Source organism: Podarcis tiliguerta (genome assembly GCF_965153285.1).
Source record: "Podarcis tiliguerta genome assembly, chromosome: 16".
NCBI lineage: Eukaryota > Metazoa > Chordata > Lepidosauria > Squamata > Lacertidae > Podarcis > Podarcis tiliguerta.
Window position 1 is genome coordinate 18,892,888 of NC_139549.1, and position 20,195 is coordinate 18,913,082.

General features: G+C 47.7%; 1 protein-coding gene across 4 annotated transcripts in view; it reads right to left on the reverse strand.

Annotated features, from left to right (window-relative positions):
- The window catches only part of VANGL2 (VANGL planar cell polarity protein 2), a 43,821-nt gene extending 32,721 nt beyond the window's left edge, over window positions 1–11,100 (reverse strand). The window contains exon 1 of one of the 4 annotated variants that reach the window (XR_014505922.1): window positions 10,640–11,100. The gene's annotated coding sequence lies outside the window, so the exon portion shown is untranslated. Of the gene's footprint in view, window positions 1–1,695; window positions 1,908–10,639 lie in introns of those variants that run through there. The other 3 variants (XR_014505923.1, XM_083417373.1, XM_083417374.1) reach the window with 3 other exon arrangements.
- Between the last annotated feature and the right edge of the window lie 9,095 nt (window positions 11,101–20,195).

The window sequence follows — 20,195 nt, forward strand, 5'->3', positions numbered from 1 at the left end:
TAGCTGGGTTTGCACAATAGGGTCATCTTCGCCTCCCGTCCATCACTTTGCAACCAGCCCCACCCCCTGTGGAGAACGTGCAACACCAGGCCGGCCCCCCTTGCCACCAACCACAGGGGCAAAGATGTTGTTAGAGCAGTAGCAGGCGGGGAGAGAGAGATGGAGAAGAGAAGGAGAAAGTCTGAGGACTCCCAGACCTCTGCAGATAAGGCGAAAGCAAACTGCTCCCCTATGTCTCTCTCTCTCTCTCCCACCCCCAGCACATTCACAAACCACAACAAAGCTATTCCAAAAGGACAGGCCACCTCTTCTCTCTCCCTTAGGATGACACCACATGTTTTTAAGTGTATAAATATCTCTCCATATAAATGTCTCACCTTTTTCTTGCCCCTACAAGTGTGCGGCAAAGCACAACTCTGTTCAAGTATTACTCACAACATGGGAGCCTTTAGAGAGAAAGGTGTCAATTTTCCATTAGAAACTAAATTAATTAGACCAGAAACTGCTCGCCGGGAGGGTCTGGACTGTTTTCATAGACTAATAACCCACGCTGTAAGATTCGCTCAGTTATATTTTATCTGCACAATCAGAATGAAGTTCAGGAACCAAATTGCTTTTTCTGTGCAGCCTGAGCAGGAGCAGTTGCCGTTAAGAAAAAGAGGTTGGAATTGGCCAATATATATGTGGATTGTCCCTGGTTCAAGTGACTCGTCTTCATAAAGCTCTCTCAAAACTCAACCTAGCTCAAGGTAGTCATCTGAACTAGCCAGATGTGTAACTGAGAATCAAGCACAGAGAGTCTATCATTTGAAAAATAAGACTTACAGCCATCTTGCCCCCCAAATGGCAACTAGACATTCAGTTTTAGTGACTGTAACCTTGGTTTAAGGAGGCATTTGTTGCCTAACATATATCCCAGTTTCTAACACTGGCCACACATCACTGGTGGGCAGGCCAAAAGACAAAATTGGGCACAGCCAGAGCAAGAGGCAAGAGCCTCCCCTTTGTACAGAAAGTTACATACCAGCCACACAAAAGGCAGTTTCCCCATACATCCCCAACCCACTCATCTCTCGGTCGTCCGTCCAGTCAAAAAACACATCACAGCTGAAAGATGCATTAAAACCAAAGCAAGAACTCCTGGACGTGAGTGCAGAACAGGGCTGGTGAGAGGGATATGGCCTGAGTCCCACAGGTACACCAAAGGGGAGGTAAAGGCAGCAATTTTATAATTACAGCCAGTTCTAGAAGGGTAGCCTTGATGCAGCAGGGGGAGAAAAATAGTATTGTGGAACCTAAACGCCCAAGGGATTCAATAGTGCCTCAGCTTTTATGGAGGCATATGTGACCAAGTTGGTTCCAGTGTTTTTCTGCCACAATAAAAACTGTCTGTCTTTTAAAACGGCGCCGCAAGACTCTTGTTTTGCGATTAAAACAGAGAATAGTACAGATTAGCAAGCTGGCGTCGTGGGACCAAAAATTTCCTACTACTTTTGTTTCTCTGTAACCACGCATTGCAAAAATATCAGGCAGGCACGGCAGCTGCAAAGTTTTTAGCTTTGCTTACTAAATGTGAAATAAAATAAACAGGCTAAGCAGGATTGCTTTGGGGGGGGGGGGGATTGGACATTACAGTTAAAAGTTTTCCAGAAAACACACATTCACAGCAGCCAGCGATAAAAGCTAGTACCTTACATTCAGAAATGTCAAGTCCTGGAATTCCTCCTCCTCCCCTAATGCAGGCAGAATTCCATACTCCCCAACGACCATTATCTCCATTTCCAAGAGGAAAACACAAGAGCAGTTTTTGCCAGTGCAGCAGCAGCAGCGAGGGGGATCAGTTGCCCCCCTCCCCTGCCTCACGGTCATTTGCAGGCTGATCACCACAACAGGACACACCATCTGCAGCTCTGAGGTCTCCCACACAGAGCCAGCCCCCCCCCCAACCGCCCTCATTCCAACAGGCCATCCTAGCAAATGAAAACACTTGACTGAGGGGCTGCCGGCAACCACCTCATTATCTCCAGATCAAAAACCCCACACAAAACCCTTAAAATGGAAGGCCTGAAATGTGGCATGGCAGGCTCCCTGCTAGACAACAGAGACTGCATTCACACCGATATCATCACCCTAAAATGCCTGCCACAGAAACCAGGAATACAGCACATCTGCAAACCAAAGGGCCATTTCTCCCACAAGAGGTGGTTGCCTCACTTCATGACTGAAGGGGACCAGCTCACATGATGGAACGTTCTTTCCTGCAATAAAATGAAAATTCCAACACTCTGGGTTTTTTATTTTTTTTAAAAACAAAACATTGACCACAGGAAACTAGCAGATCAAGAAGAAAGGTTATTGCTTAGCTTTCTCCCTGACATCTTTCACGTGGGATTTTAAAAACAAACCTGGGGAGGAAGGCATTCCATGAGGTGACGCCTCAGCTTAGTGGTACAGCCCATACAAAAGTCAACCACCTCAATGAAAACCAGGCCAAAGTGGCTGCTATTTCCTCATAAATTACAGTGTCACACATAAATGTGCTGTGGTGTTCAGATCCTGCATTTGGGCTCCCCACAAAGCAGTGTTAGAAACTCAGATATATAAGCTAGGTGCCAAATGGCTCCTTAAAACCAGGGTTACAATTGCCAAAACAGAATGTCTAGTTGCCATTTTGGGGCCAGATGGCTCGAAAGGTCGTATTTTTCGATACAGCTTTTTGGTCCTTGAAATTTATTCCGATTGTGAAGATAAAATATCACAGTCAGAATTCTACAGGATGTGTTGTTGCTGTGTGAAAACAGGTAAGATCTAAGACACGCACCTCCAGAAGGTGGAGACGTCAGGTGCAATCCTGACACCTGGGCATCTTCACTTGGTCGCAAGTGGCCGATAGCCAGGTGCAAAATGCACCTGCCGAATTTCAAACACTGCCCCAAAGACATATGGGGCAGGCCACTGTGAGAACAGGATGCTGGACTCGGTGGGCCGTTGGCTTGGGCCAACACCCAGACTCTTTTAGACACTCTTATGGCAACTCTTACCAATAAAGAAGCACGGACTATTCTAGAGAGCAAATATAAACAGCCTGTAGCCTACAAAGTGTGGCTGGCCCAGAAGGCATAAGATGAGCCTGCTGGATCATGGCCATGGCCCTTCTAGTCACGAATCCTCTTCTCAGAATGGACAACCAGATGCCGCAACGGGAAGCCCACACACAGGTCCCAAGATTCCCACCAACTGGTATTCAGAAGTATAGTGATCACGGCTAAAAGGTAAAGGTAAATGTACCCCTGCCCGTATGGGCCAGTCTTGCCAGACTCTAGGGTTGTGCGCTCATCTCACTCTATAGGCCGGGAGCCAGCGCTGTCCGCAGACACTTCCGGGTCACGTGGCCAGCGTGACAAGCTGCATCTGGAGAGCCAGCGCAGCACACGGAACGCCGTTTAGCTTCCCGCTGGTAAGCGGTCCCTATTTATCTACTTGCACCCAGGGGTGCTTTCGAACTGCTAGGTTGGCAGGCGCTGGGACCGAACGACAGGAGCGCACCCCGCCGCGGGGATTCAAACCGCCGACCATGCGATCGGCAAGTCCTAGGCGCTGAGGTTTTACCCACAGCACCACCCGCGTCCCACTAGTGATCACAGCTAGTAGTCATCAATAGCCTTCTCCCACATGAATCTGTCCAATACTCTTTTAAAGCTATCCAAGTTGGTGGCCATCATTGCCTCCTGGGTGAGGGAGTTCCATAGTTTTAACTATGTGCTGTGTGAAAAGTATTTCATCTGTCCTGACGTTCACCTCCAACATTCAGCTCCATTCAACGTCCACAAATTCTAGTGTTACGATATGGGGAGAAAAACTTCTCTCTATTCGCTTTCTCTGTGCCATGCAAATTATATAAATTCCTATCATGTTGCCTTTTACCTGCCTTTCCCCCTAAACTATAAAGTCCCAAACGTTGCAAGCTTTCTTCACAGGGGAGTAGCGCTCCATCCTCTTTGGAATTTTGTTCACACTTTTCTGCACTGTTTCCAACTCAACCATCTTCTAATTGAGGGGAGAAGTTGCTGCCACTTCCCATGGCAGTAAAATTGGGGCTGGCAGGGGCACCGGCAGGGCCCCTGCACCACCCCGACCCTTGACCTCATCTCACCCCCCTGCCTCTTCCCAGTACACAGCTGTGGCAACACTCCCTCTCCGAGGCTGCTGCTGCAGTGCCACTCCTGCACAGAAGAGCTCAATGAGGTGCCCTCCAATTCTCGCTGAAACTATTAACTCCCATGGTGCCTTTGCCTGCGCTGGCAGGGGCTGATGGTACTTGGTGTGCAACAACATCTGGAGGGGAGCCATGCTGTCTTCTCCTATAGCAAGGTGCCTACGATGGGCAACATCTCTCATGAGCCTCAGCTACGAAGCACTGAAATGCCAGCTGCCTTGGGACTGGGCCTTTATCATGACAGGGCTTCAGTTTCACCTCTGCAGCCCAGCTCTCCAAGAGACCACAGTCATTATTTCAGGCATGTCCAACAGGTAGATCATGATCTACCAGTAGATCACTGGATGTCTGTGGTAGATCACTGGCTCCCCCCAAAGAAGCTCAACATGTTTGCCCTGCACCCCCCAAAAAACTCAACAACTTTGACCTGAACTCCCCAGATCGCAGTCTCTTGGGAGTTGGCCACCCTGATCTAGATAGAGGAGAAGAGCCATAGATCGGTACACCTGCCTTGCATGCAGAAGGTCCAAGGCTCAATCCCCAACAGGGTGGATTCATGTAGCATTCAGAATTTCAAGATTCTGATCAGCAGCATGTAGAATAATCAATCAACATTCCATCCCCTATAAGCAAGCAGAGCCCCCGCCCCCACTTTGCGCTTCCAGGGCTGGGAAATGGGGATTTCAGGCAAAGTAGAGACCCCACATCTCTCCCTGCTTAAAGACACCACTCCAGACAGCAGGGGGCAGAGAAACCGCAGCTCCCCCAATCGCCACCTAAATTAAAAAATCCAGATGGGTTTCAAGCAAGTCTTCTGCCTGAAGCTAAGTCACGGCTTAATTAAAAAACTCAAGAGAGCAGGATCCTGCACACTGACACACATCCTCAATGCAGGCACAGGTGCCAAGTCAGGCGAGAGCAGGATCAGCCCCAGAGCCAAATAAAAGAGTCCCAGCGCAATCAGCCAGGGCTCCTTGATTAAGCAGTTCTCCCTGTGCACCTTCTCAGCAATTACTATGTTCACGCCTGAAGGGGGAACCAAATAAAAAGCTCCAATGTGCACTCGGGAGAGCATTTTCCCATCGCAGAGAGCGCCAAGGCTGATCTTTGAATACAGAGAAGAACAAAAAACCCAGAAGGGCAACAAAATGCAACCCAGGTGTGAGGACCCATCAGCAATTCAATATTTCTCCGGGAGGAAAAGGGAAGGAGATACGTAAACACAAGTGATTTATGGTTCCATTCGCATGGAACACCAAGCCAAACCATGGCTTCAGGCAAACCCACAAGCTCCCGGAAAGGAGATTGCAAACTTTGCTCCTCCTTGGTTCCTGCTGTGTTGCTGCAAGCTAAGCCATGGTTTGGACTTAGCGTGTTATCCATAGCTGGGCTCATGGATTGTCTTCTCCAGACAAACTATCAGCCAATAAGAAACCTTACAGAAGGATATGAAAAGGCGATGGCAATCTCCTCCCTGGGAAGTTGCAGCGCCAGGGGTCACTAGTGCACTCAGGTCCTGCTTGTGGGCTTCCCATCTGCTTGAACACTGGGAGAACAGAATGCTAGCCTAGATAGACCTTTGGTGTGAACCAACAACTGGGCTAGTATATTCTTAAAAAACACTCTACAGCAATAAGAAAAAGGTAAGGGGTGGAAAAATAAGAGTTCTCCAGTTGTAAGAGTGCCATGTAGGAAGTGCACACAAAACAGACCATTTTCCTATTGCACACAGATGAAGCAAGAAGTGACCACAGCAGGAGAGTGCCATTTTTATTTTCGGTAAAGACACACACCTTGTCCTTGCTTGTGCAACAGAGCAACCAAGAGTCTAGGTTTCCCCTTGGATGTGTAAAAGGGTTTCTGCCTTATCCAGGGCGGGGAGGTTCTGGAATCCTTGGGAGGTTCACATTCACACTATATATTTAAAGCACAATGATACCAAAGAAGAGCAGTTATATGTTTGCCATGTATGTGATATGGGATCATAACTACATAACCTCCTCAGTCGCAGAGTAGCTGCTGGAATGGGACTGCTGAAAACAGTGTATGGCTGGAGAAACTGGCCTGCTAACAGGAGGAGATTCTGTACACACAGCTTTGTTTAGACATCAAACCATACAAGACAGCCCTTAGACTCCCCATCCCTTACTCAACAAGGTGGAAATGGAACAATGAAAGATGAAGGGACATTGTTTATGTATGGTCCATAGTGTGAATCGATGGTTTCAATAATGGGAGGGGGAGGATATGAATCCATATATATCTGAAGAAGCTTAATGAAGTTGTAGCCCGTGAGAAATATGTGCTACCATCACTTGAGGACTTTCTCCCAAGAGAGACAGGAACCAAAGTATTTACTAAATTGGATGCCTCAAGCAGTTTCTGGCAAGCACCAAATACCAGAGTTATACACCGACGCCATCTATCACACTCTTCAATGCTTGCCATTTGGAATTGCAACAGCTTCTGAGATTTTTCAAAGGAAGATGACAGAACTTGTCCAAGGCATAAAAGGAAGTCTTCATGGATGACATCAATCAGGTACATTATTGGAAGACAGATTGGGGACACAGGGGACAGTCTTGACTTAGATCCATGAATCTGGACTCAAGGTAGACAAGGAGAAATGCGTTTTTCACGGAGGCAAAGTTCTTGCAACAATTAAGACATGCCAGGTGAAGATAAATGCTATCAGAGGCTCAAAAGCAGAACTACTACGCTTTTTTGGAAATGTGAATTATCTTGCTTGATATGTGCAAGACGACCCCGCAGAAGCACATCCTCTAAACCTATTACTGAAATCCATCATGTCTTCGTTTGGGAGATCAGATTAGCAGGCTGCCTTTACAAAGATAAAGGACACGATCTCCACTGCCCCATGTTTGCAGTTCTATGATGCCAACATACACGGCACTTGTGCAAACAACTGCAAGCTAGGTAGAATACATGATTCAGAATGGATGCTAGCAACATTCTACTCCAGAACTCTTTTCAAAGCGGAGAAACATTACAAAAAAGCAAACCAAAAAAACCTGAAGTGCCTAGCTAGTATTTTAACACTGAAACCCTTTTGCAGATGCTCGTTCCAGGCTCCTCACAGACCATAAACCCTTGGTGACCTTGATTAAAAGGAAAATAATTAGACCATGACGACACCAATGTCTTCTCGCAAGAATGATAAGATTCAACCCAGTAGCTGAATACATCACAGAAAGAAGTTGGCCATACCATAGCCAACACCTGCCAACCCCCCCCCCTCAAAACACAAGCAGAGAGTTACAAGTTAGAGAAGATTGCTAAGGTACTACGCTCTCCCAGAACCCTTCCCTAGCAGCATCTAAATGCAGGTTTCAGTGAATCCAAACAACTACTTATGGAAATCCACAACCTTTTAACAGTCAGAGATGACTGTTAAGTACTTTGTTGAGAATGGGCCACCAAGTGAATTGGCAAGTCTAATAAGGGAATAAGGCTAATAATGTTGTCTATGAGGAAAGAAAAGGGCTGGAGCTGGGCAGGACATGAGAAATAATAGAATCTTATCCTGTGGCTATTACAGAATACAGTGGTACCTCAGGTTAAGCACTTAATTCGTTCTGGAGGTCCGTACTTAACCTGAAACTGTTCTTAACCTGAAGCACCACTTTAGCTAATGGGGCCTCCTACTGCCGCTGCCCCACCACTGCGCGATTTCTGTTCTCATCCTGAAGCAAAGTTCTTAACCTAAAGCACTATTTCTGGGTTAGCAGAGTCTGTAACCTGAAGTGTATGTAACCTGAGGTACCACTGTAAACAGATCAACATTGTGAAAGGAACCTTTTGTCTCTACACCCTGATTTTAGATAGACCTTGGAAAAGGTCCACAGCCGATCTAGGTGAACTGGGAGGTTGACACTCTTTGGTTTGTGGGGGGCACTACCCCAAGGTACAGCGAGATACACACCTTGTCTGACATTGCTCTGACATTGTTGCACAACTGAACAACACCCCAGTTCGCTTTTGGCCTACCAGGTGAACTCATGACCGACAGTGCAAAGCATTTTACAGCAGCAGAATTCCAGGCATGCTGGATGTATTACCATGTATTTTGCCATATTACCATCAGCCCTCGCTACCTTCAAGGAAATGGAGATGCAGAGAAAATTGGCACACAGGACAGGAAACCTTAACATGACCCAAACATTGCACTTTTTAACTACAGAACTTGGGTTTTGGATATGCCACTGGATTTGGATCAGTTATATTGCAAACGGGAAGACAAATCGGAACACCCATTCATTCCAACCTTGGGGAAAGTTGCTTCTTCAGTTTTCCAAGCTAACAGAAGTTACAACTGTATTTCTAGGGCCGGTTCAATTTGGTACAAGAACTATATTTAGAGTTTATACCAAACTCAGCGAACAGGCCAAGGCTAGGCTCCAGTTTCTACGCAAGGAGCATGGAGCACCCACAACATGTTCAAATTGAATGTGGAATACAAAAACTTGGGTGTTTATCCCTGAGAATGCAATTGGCCAAATGCAAGCTCACCTTTTCTGAGACACTACCAAAGCCATCTTGCAAGGCTCCCAGCAATGATACTTTGCAGACAATCACTCTCTTGGGTCAAGTTATTTGGAAATGTTTCAAGATTTAGTGATGAATGACTAACATCAATCAATGACCTGATGTTTCAACAGTGCTGACTTATTTCATTATTGTTCCTTTAAAACAAAGAGATAAAGATATGTGGATAGTGCCATTATTTAGTCTGGTCACTAGGCGGCCCTGGACTTAGTAGTATCTGGCTGCAGTCAGGAGTTTCTCGTCTTGGTCTAAAGGGAGACAAAGTTTTCATCAAGGATCCTGCCTGGAGTGGCCTCCAAGGCTCCCATGTTTATATATGCAAAAAGAGGAAGTACTGCCTGTCTTTGGAACTCATTGCCACAGGATGTTGCCACAAATGGCTATTTAAAGGAGTCTTGATAAATATACTGTGGGGTGGGGGTGGCAGTAAGAAAACTGCCTCAACTAGTGATGTCCAGCTACAATAGCAAAACAACTGGCGATGGAGAAAACTGCAAACAAGCTGCCGTGCTAAACAGGCCCACCCCCAAGTAGCTTTGGAAAAGGTGCTGGAACAGCCCATAATTCCCCTACCTTCCCTTCTGGGTATTTACGCCTGTTTGGAGGAACGGAAGATGCCCCTGGCGAGGGCGTAGCATCTTTCCATCGAACAGAAGGTGGCAATTCCTCCATTTTGGGGGTCTTTCTTGCAGCTACCCAATTTTCTCATACACACAGACACACGTGAGAAGCTTTTCGGAGTCTAAATAAAACAGGCGTTCCACCGTGACTACAGTCTCCCAAGTCGATTTGTGCGCTCTATCCGGGTTCCCAGCCAGGCACACCTTTGGCTTCGGAGGCCACCGCCGCTCCAACGGCCACGGCCAGGCAACAAGCCAAAGAAGCCGCCTTGCATTCCCATGACGCCTTAGGAGGCAGGCACAGAAACAAGCCGGACTTGCGCTTCAACTGCCCAGCCGATCACTCCGCCGGCTCTCTGGCGTTTGGGTCAGTTACTGTTCCAGCTACCTGGCCAAACAGGGCCCGTTTGCACAAGCGATTTGCACCAAACACCCCTCCTTAGGCACAATGCACTACACGAAACCATTCCAAACGTGGCCCTGGCGGAGCAACCGCGGGCTCCCAACGTCCGTTTCCCCACGCCCATGTGTGTTTAAGACTCTTATCATTCAGATTAAAAAAGCGGGGGGGGGGGATACAGGAAAATCAACAGCTCCCAGCTGTTTGGAAGCCCTGCAAAATTTCACCTGACCAGCCCACGCAGGGGAGCAAAACCCGCCCCCACTCCCCGGGCGCGCCACTTCCTCCAGTTTTAAAGATACGTGCTGGATGCAATTTAGTAGAGATTGGGGCGGGAGTGGGGGGGGGGAAGAGAAGTGGGGAAAATGCCAAATCAATCCTACAACCACCATCCACGCCTTTTTCGCACCCGCCCGCCCCCCTCCAGCGCTGTACGAGACCCGTTTCCCTCCCCCACCCGCTCCTCCCCATTGCAAAGATTTCCCAGGCTTCCCACCATCACCACCCCACACCCCCTTTGCAAAGCGATCGATGCCCCCGTTTCCCCTGGACAGGTTACCCAGGCAAATCCCAGGCTCTACAGAGGCCCATAGGAGCAGAAGGATTCAGCAGTCGTACTAGACGCCCTCCCCAGCACCCCCCCCTCCAAGTGCCCCCTCCTCTCAAACGAGCTCCTCTTAAGTCCCCTCCCGCACATCCACAGCTGAAAGCCGGGCGGGGGGGAGCGCAGACACGGAACGGCCCCTTCCTTTGCTATCCTTGCAAAACTCTGATTTCGCGGGGGTGGGGGTAGAGGAAACAAAAGGAAGACCCAGGCGCTCTTTCGATCCGAATTACCATTGCATCCAGCCAGCAGCGGCCCCGATCCTGCTGCTCTCCGGCTTGCGTATGACAAAGGCGGACGTAGCAGCTTCTTTTCCTTCCCTGCTTCGGCGGCTTTTGTTCGTTCCCGGCCCTTTCTCTCCAGCCACCCAAACTGCCTGCAAAATTCCAATTTTTTCTCTCTCTCGGGCGTCTCCTTCCGTTTTCCATGCAATTACAAAAAAGGAAGAGGGGGAGGAAATCCAATTCGAAAATGTGTAAGATAGAAAGGGGAGAGGGGAAGCACAAGGATTCAACAAGCCTGAGGTCCCTCGCCTTGGGAAAAGGCGAGAAGTCGTTGCAAACAGCCGCACCGCCCACACTGGCAGCTCCGGATCCACTCCTCTCCGGCGTCTCCCGGCGTGTGAACAGGAGAGGATTCGAACCTGTGGACGCTCCGCGGCTGTTCCCAGGCCCGCGCGCGCCTCCCTCCGGCGCTTCCATTGTCTCCGCCGCGAAGTTCCCAGTGCCTCCACTCTCCCGCCCCCCTCCCGCCCCAATTAGTTTTATGGTTTACTGTTAAAGGGAAAGGAAGACAGAAAGCAGGGTGGGCGGGGGCGAAATTTCGCCTTCTCCGAGCTTTTGACCCTTTCCAAACGCTTTTAAAATAAAAATAAAAGAGAAAGAGAGATGTCTAAGAAATAAACTGGAGACGACCTATGCAGGAGCCAAACTTAAAAAGCACCTAGGGAATTGCTCCTGTACCCTGTTTAATTTTACATAGGGCAGCTCCCAGAAATAAACTGGAGACGACCTATGCAGGAGCCAAACTTAAAAAGCACCTAGGGAATTGCTCCTGTACCCTGTTTAATTTTACATAGGGCAGCTCCATATATATACGGTATGTTCTTTTTGTACAGAGGGGCTGTTGGGTCCAAGTCTGACTTCAAGGTAAATGGACCATTAAAAGAGGAACAGGAGCCTTGAAATTACCTATCAATAGTTGGTAGCATTTGCTCAGCAGCCTGAGCAGGTGCCCCATCTCCTGGTGTCGATGGATTGTACTGTACATCTATTTCAAATATGGAACTCAAGCTCACTAGAGAGATGTAATGATGGCCACCAACTTGGACTGGTTAAAAAGAGGATGGAAATATTCATGGAGCAGAAGTCTTTCAATGGGCAATTGACCACAATGGCAGTGATATGCCAACAGGGTTGTGTGAATACTGGAAGCCACTGGAGGGGAGAGTGCTCTTGTGCTCAGATCCTGCTTGTGGGTTTAGCGTTGTAGCATCTGGTTGGCCACTCTGAGAACAGGATGCTGGACCAGATAGGCCATGGGCCTGATCCAGCCAGCAAGCTGTTCTTTCCTAACAGAGAAACACATTGAATTAATCAACAACAACCAGGTTCATTCATTTCGGTGGGTCTGCTGCGAGTAGGACCCAGCTGAATCTCATCAACAGTAAATTTGATTTCCAAATGTGTGCTGTATCTCTTTATTGCATGCAACTTTTATGCAGATCCGTGTTCTCTTTTCTGGCAATTTATAACTAGCTAACCTAGTTTTACAGCACCTGTTTTGTTTTTCCTGGGGGAGTAGAATGGGATTGCGAGGGGTGGAATCTGAAGGGGGCAGGCTTGGGAATCCAAAATTTTATTCTTAGAATCTCTCCCCCCCCACACACACAATTTTGCTTCTGAAAGGTAACACTAGAGGTGGAGGAGGGCGAGCAGAAAGAAATTTAATTTTATTATCATTATTATTTTTCAAGCCTCTGAAATAATGCTTAGCACCTGATCGCAATTCAGTCTAACAGTGTGATCCAAAAAGGTCATTTGTGCAGAAGTAAATCCCACAAGGTTCAGTGGGACCTAATTGCCAAATAAGTACAGCTATAGGAACACCTCTCCTGAATCAGAGTGAGGGCCTGCCTAATCCAACATCCTGTTTCCCAGTGACCAACCAAATGCCTCCAGAAAGTCCACAGAATGCAATTGCCCTCCCCTGCTGCTTGCCTTTGACAAGGGGGTTCCACAGAAAGCACCAGATTTGGGGTGGCGCGGCAGTCCCCCCTCCCCACACAGGGTGCCGAATCGAGAAAGTGCTAATATCCATAATCGAGAAGATCCATTTGGGGGCACCAAATTTTGGGCTTGCATGGCGCTCCATATTGCAAAAGATTGCCAAAGTCTGCCCCTGGGTTCTCATGGCTAATAGCCATGAGCAGCCCTGACCTCCAGGAATTTGATGGCTTTGAAAGCCAATACTATGCACAGTTTCTCCAGGAGGAAGCCCTATTGAACACAGTGGGATTTTCTTTTGAGTAAACATGCAGAGGATCACACTGCAAGCTAAACTATGTCAAGCCCGTGACTTACAGTTCAGCTGTGTGGCCGGGGGGCCTAGAAATGTTTACTCAGAAGTAAGTTAAACAGACCAACAGTTTATGGCAGGCATAGGCAAACTCGGCCCTCCAGATGTTTTGGGACAACAATTCCCACCATCCCTGACCACTGGTCCTGTTAGCTGGGGATCATAGGAGTTGTAGTCCCAAAACATCTGGAGGGCCGAGTTTGCCTATGCTTGGTTTATGGAGTTCTAGGAGCCTAGGAAGGCGTGTGACATATTTGATGCACCCAGCACCTCCTGCATCAGCCACCCGGGCCAGCTCTGTGTGATACAGCAGCAGCCGCCCAGCAAGGGCATCCTGGCCTGTGTGGGATTAACATCTAGCTGCCTCAACAGCCAGGAGATTCAGCTGCAGAATAGCACTTGGTGGAACACCAGAGAACAAAGTGGTGGTGCTATTGTGGCTGTTTTATTGTGTTTTAAATATACTGTAAGCTGCCCTAAGAACTTCGGTTAGTGGGTGGAGTATAAATACAAATCCTAAATAAATGAAATGCAGTCACCTGATGGCCTTCATTACCATCCTTTCGGTGCCAGGCAAGGTCCATTTGTGGTTCTGATATCCGGCTGCTGATTTTCTCCTCCATTTTCTTTCATGCTGTTCCAAGAACCTGCATTTTATTATATAATTCTGAGTATTGTCATTATAGAATTGTTTTAATTTTTTAAGGTTGCATAGATACTATGTTGCGGCATTTGCGTTGTCTGTTGTAAACCACCTTATCGTCTTCTGAGGAAGGACAGTATAGAAATAAATTCAATAAGTAAGATAAATAATAGCCATGCATGCACATGAACACTAAGCCTCCTGCAATGTACATCCTGCAATTTTTGCACAGCACCACAGATGCTGAAATATGGTACATTGGGAACTGTTCATATTTGGAACTGTCAGGCAATGATACTTTCCCAAATGCATTTTTTTAAAAATTTGAAAGCTCTCTTGGATTTTGCATCAGGCAACAGGTGACAATGAGCCATCAGCAATTTGTGGAATTGGGGGAAGTTCACATTCCCAAAGTGGTTCTTGGTTAAAAAAAAAATTGTGTGTTGTGAGCATGACCCTTTCCTGGTCTGTGAAATGCTGGATTGCAACACAGCTCTTCCCCCCACCCCACCCCACTCCACCCCACAGTCCAGTGGACCACCCAAGCTATCTCCAAGACGGAGTCATTATATATGTTTGGAATTTGCCTTACCCTGCCCCCTCCCTCTGCAATTTGCCCCATTATTCTAATTGAGGTTGAATTTTGCGCCTGGCGTTCCACAAATGCCACCCACCAGGGCAATGAGATAATTGCCAGGTTCAGGTTTGTGGTCATTACAGCATCCCTGGTCAAGTGGGCGGCCTAGAACTGCCACCTCTCATTACCTACCCTCCTGCCCTGAGCCCTGCGGATCATTCACCCCCTCACTCTGTTCAGTGGGGCCTTCAGGGGCCAGGGCAGGAGGGAGGATCTGAGGAGATTAGGCAGAAAGAGAGCGGAAACAGTGGGTGAAATGTAGCAAATGAGAACCTTGAACTGAGGAAGGAAAAGGAGGTCTGAGAGACCCCAAGGAAGACGTCTTTGCTGGCCTTGATCTCATGGTGGCCTGGAAGTTGGGGGGGGGGGGAGTCCTGGGGAAAGCACCCTGATCTTTTGCCAGACCTCCTCATTCAGAGATACAACACATCTCCTGTGTGGGTACTTTTAGGCACACAGGAACCTGTACACATCAAATTACAGTATTCTATTTCTTGAAGCAGGGACACGGGTGGCGCTGTGGGTTAAACCACAGAGCCTAGGGCTTGCTGATCAGAATGTCGGCGGTTCAAATCCCCACAAAGGGGTGAGCTCCCGTTGCTCAGTCCCTGCTCCTGCCAACCTAGCAGTTTGAAAGCACGTCAAAGTGCAAGTAGATAAATAGGTACCGCTCCGGTGGGAAGGTAAACGGCGTTTCCGTGCGCTGCTCTGGTTCGCCAGAAGCGGTTTAGTCATGCTGGCCACATGACCTGGAAGCTGCACACCGGCTCCCTCAGCCAATAAAGCGAGATGAGCGCCGCAACCCCAGAGTCGGTCATGACTGGACCTAATGGTCAGGGGTCTCTTTACCTTTACCTGTTTCTTGAAGCACGAAGTGAAGTGTGACCTTAAAGCATGGGGGGCTCACCCTTTTCCACCCTACCAGGGAAGCTGCCATTTTCTAATTGCTAGGCCTGGAGGGTCCATTTAGCCATCATAGCTGGAGGAACCCATTGATAGACTTCTTTTGATTAATCTGCTTTAGAGCCATTTAAGCTACATCTTCCGGCAGTGAGCTCCACAGGTAATATTCATGTGTGAAGTATTTCTTTAGACTGTCCTGTACTGGTTTGTTTGCGAATCCATTTCATCCAGTGACCCTGATTCGTAGTACTCTGATTTGAGGAGCAGGGTGAGGAAGGGAATCAAGCAATCCACTTTCCCTTGTGTACCACGCAGAATTTTAACAGACCTCTCACACATTTCCATCGCTTTAGCCATCTTCTTTCTAACCGAAGGCCACTTCCAGACAACCTTTTTTTACTGAACATTCATCCTTTGTTTGCAAGGAGATGAGATGACTGCCTGCTATTTATTGAGCATTCATTTCGATTTGTTTGCTTTAGTTAGATAACATTGCTTCAAAGAAGTGCTATCCCACCCTAAGTCTGATCTGTTGGGGAATTGGGTTCCTTGCGCAAGTCCTCCCAATCAGCCGCAATTGCGACACTTGAATTTGCCAGCATGTGACTGAATCCCACCCCAAAATACTCAAAGAAGCCCCAAGCACTTTTCCTGATAGAGGCATCGCTAGGCCCTTCACTCCACGGGGCCCATGAAACAAATCTGCAAAACTATACATGCAAATTTAGGCCTGCTTTCAAAGGGAAAGCCACTCTGTAAACAAAGTGGAAAAGAAAGAAAGTTTTTGAGGAAGAGGCAAGAGGGTCAGTGCAAAAGACCCAGAACACACACAAACACACCCTGCAACAATGCCCTGGAAAATGCTCCAGCACTTTGATTCTGTCAGCCTGCCTCTCAGCGTCAATTTCAGGCTGATGTCATGCATGCAAAAGTTTACAAGAACTCACACCATTGTATTGCTTGCATCAGAATGCCAGGCTGTATTTAGCCTTTCTGGGGGCGAATTCAGTAAGTGAAAACAACCGTAACAAACTGTTGTCAATTGCAGCTCTCAGCACCTACACTTCCCAGGGTTCTTTGGCCACAACTGTTGGCTTGGTATGATACTGGTTAAAATATATAGATACTAGTTAAAATACAGTGGTACAGTGGTGCCTCGGGTTACAGACGCTTCAGGTTACAGACACTTCACGTTACAGACTCCACTAACCCAGAAATATTACCTCGAGTTAAGAACTTTGGTTCAGGACGAGAACAGAAATTGTGCAGCAGGAGGCCCTAATAGCTAAAGTGGTGCTTCAAGTTAAGAACAGTTTCAGGTTAAGAACGGACCTCCAGAACGAATTAAGTTCTTAACCCCACTGTATGTTGGTTTAAGAACAGCTTAGTTTATGAACAACTTGGATTAAGAATGCTGCAAACCTGGAAGTAGGTGTTTTGGTTTGTGAACTTTGCCTTGGAATCAGAACATGTTTCGCTTCCTGTTGAGTGTGTTCCATTTGTAAATTGAATTCCCCACTGCTATGGGAAAGCACACCTTGGTTTAAGAATGCTTTGGTTTAAGAACAGACTTCCAGAACGGATTAAGTTTGTAAACCAAGGTACCACTGTACACATTGCACATGGCGCCTCAAACACGCAGGTAATGCCACGTGGAGTTCGGTCCTAAGAAACCTAAGGCGCAATGAGGCATGATCTGATCATTTCGCGATACTTCACAGAAAGAGATTCCAAAATGAAAATAATGAATGAATGAATAATATTAGAAACTATTCAGTCAGGGTATGTCACTTCTTTTTTGTTTTGTTTTTTTAAAGTTTATACAGCTTTATTCATCCGGAGTGGGGAAGTCACTTCTCTGAATCCAGTGGGTTTGCGCAGCCAGGCTAATCCTGGCCGGCCTTCGGAGGGGATCTATCGGGTGCTCTGTCGGGGGTGGGGGGTGGGGATGGCAAAGTACTGCATCAGAGGGACCGGGGTGGGAGCAGGCAGGGGACCGAGGCTGATGCTAGAAGACCTTTGTTCCCCCGGCCTCGGCTTGCAGCCTCAGTGGGAAGACGGCCTGACAAAAGAGCCCCTTTCCAACAGACTCCCCCCACCCCCGCTCTCCTCCCGCTTGCCTATTCATCCTTCAGCCTGAATTAGAGCGAGCCCTCCGCTCCCTTCTCACCCTCTCCATTCAAAAGGCAGCCCAGGCGAGGGGGCGGAGCCAGCCTTCCAAACGAGCCAATCCAGCTGCTCCGCAGGCTCCATTGATGGCGTTTCCCAAAGCGAGTCTCTTCTTCTTTTCTTAAAGGGGAGGAGGCGTCGGAGAGGGTGGATAGAGCCAATGAGCGACGCAAAGGGCTGTCAGCTTCAAGGAAGGGAATGCCAGCCTCCTCCTGATTGTTGGGGTTCCTCCTCCGCCGCCGCCTCCAAGTTTAACGTTCGTTCAGACTTGAGCAGGTCAATTCACATTGTTGCATCTCCAGGCGGTTCTTGCCTGTGGCATCATCAGGCTTCCTCTGCTGGTTTCTGAGAGGCGCAGTCCCGCCAGTCACGCACATTTGGGGAACTGGGGAGGTGAGGGGATAAGTTACTGCTTCACTTCTTTTCTCGCTGCCAACGCCGGCTTGAAAGCCGAAGAGACCCTAAGGCAGACATAGGCAAACTCGGCGCTCCAGATGTTTTAGGACTACAACTCCCACGATCCCTAGCTAACAGGACCAGCGGTCAGGGATGATGGGAATTGTAGTCCCAAAACATCTGGAGGGCCGAGATTGCCCATGCCTGCCCTAAGGCGGCTTTCCCCTGCCCCAAACTCAGATGTTTTGGACTACAACTCCCATCAGCTCACACCAGCATGGCTTTATGGTGCTGGCATAGTCCAAATTTCTGGAGGGTCCTAGGTTTGGGGAAAGATACTTTAAGGTGAATCGGGTGCTTTTAACGAGGCAGGATTTGCGCAAGTGCTCCCTCTCTTTTAGCTTTTTTAAAAATGAAACTCATTTATTGAGTTTGCAAGTTACAGGCAACCAGGCAGAGGGCCTTGTCTACAGTGGCACCTGCCCTGTGGAACACCCTCCATCAGATATCAAGGAGATAAAGAACTACTGTACACGACTTTTAGAAGACATCTGAAGGCAGCCCTGTATTGGGAAGTTTTTAATGTTTGACATTTTATTATGTTTTTATATGTGCTGGAAGCCACCCAGAGTGGCTGGGGAAATCCAGCCAGAAGGACATGGTATAAATATTATTATTATTATTACTACTACTACTACTACTACTACCCTCCTGCCTTTTTCTCCAATGAGCTTAAGGTGGGCACATGGTTCCCCACCCCCTCATGGTTCCCCATCCCACAGCAACTCTGTGGGGCAGAGTGGGCTGAGGCAGTGACTGGCCCCACATCACCCAGTGAGATTCATAGCTAAATGGTGATTTGAACCCTAGTCTCCCAGCTCCGACACTAACCGCTATGCAACACTCCTTCTAGTTCTTTAATCATTTGTTTCCTTTTTCAGGGTGTTGGAAGCCATTTGGAAGAGGGGTCCCTCCTTACGGTGTTCTCACCTGTCTCTTGCAAAGTTCATACCTGCCTAAGAACCTGGCTGGAGCAGACTGAGCTAGGCACACTTATCAGAATGGCTATACAGTGGTGCCTTGGGTTAAGTACAATTCATTCTGGAGGTCCGTTCTTAACCTGAAACTGTTCTTAACCTGAATCACCACTTTAGCTAATGGGGCATCCTGCTGCTGCCGCGCCGCCGGAGCACGATTTCTGTTCTCATCCTGAAGCAAAGTTCTTAACCTGAAGCACTGTTTCTGGGTTAGTGGAGTCTGTAACCTGAAGCATATGTAACCTGAAGCATATGTAACCCGAGATTACATATGTATGTAACTATATGTCCTAGTTTACAGAGGACATTATGTGAACAGTGCCCCACCACTTAAAAGAGCTTCCCAACAACCAGCCACATAACATAATTTATTGACCTAAAGCCATTTGCACATAACAAATAGGAGCCTACACAACACAAAACACTGCTGCTGTATGTAGGTTTTATTTTATTTGTTTTTTTATCTTATATTTTGGAAATGTGCATCCAGATTTGTTTTTCCTTTAATTTTTTTTGCGGCCCCCAAGAGAGTGGGGCCCTAAACTATATAGCTTGTTTAGCTTATACGTAAATCCGGCATTGCTTATACTGCTTTCAGCACTTTCAACATTCTGGCTACAGCCATCAAGGGGATGGGGCAGCTCCTCTATGATATATTTTTGCTAAAGATTTTACAAATGCGTGCATTGTCTCTTTTTTCAAGTTGCGTTTTCTACAGATCAGTTTCATTTGTTGTGAGACATTAGTGTTGCATACAGTGTTAGGTTAGGAAGAAAAGAGGGGGAGAGAGGGGGGGCATAGTGAGGGGTTGGGGTTGGGTGGCAATGCTTCTGTTCTTCTACTTAGTGTATGTGTGGGGTTTTGTGTTAGCATCATTTGTGTGGGTTCTATTACTATTTGCTTGTATTTCCTTGGTGGTGAAAGAGGTTGGGGGCAGCCTAGGGTATGGTTGGTTGTCTTTGGTTGGCTGTACAGTGGTACCTCGGGTTAAGAACTTAATTCGTTCTGGAGGTCCGTTCTTAACCTGAAACTGTTCTTAACCTGAGGTACCACTTTAGCTAATGGGGCCTCCCGCTGCCACCCCGCTGCCGTCGTGCAATTTCTGTTCTCATCCTGAGGCAAAGTTCTTAACCCGAGGTACTATTTCTGGATTAGCGGAGTCTGTAACCTGAAGCATCTGTAAGCTGAAGCGTCTGTAACCCGAGGTACCACTGTAATGAGATTTGTTGTTGTGTGTGAGTGGGGTATGTGTGTGTGTTTGGATCAGGTTAGCCAGATTGATTCATATGCTGTCGGTGGATTATTGTTGTTGTCTTGTTGGGCTGGGGGAACCATACCGGGGTGAAGGTGGCTTCTTCTATTTCTCCCCGTGTCAGTTTCAGTGTATGGCTCCTCAGTGATGAAAGGCTGCAATAAGCCAAGTAAGA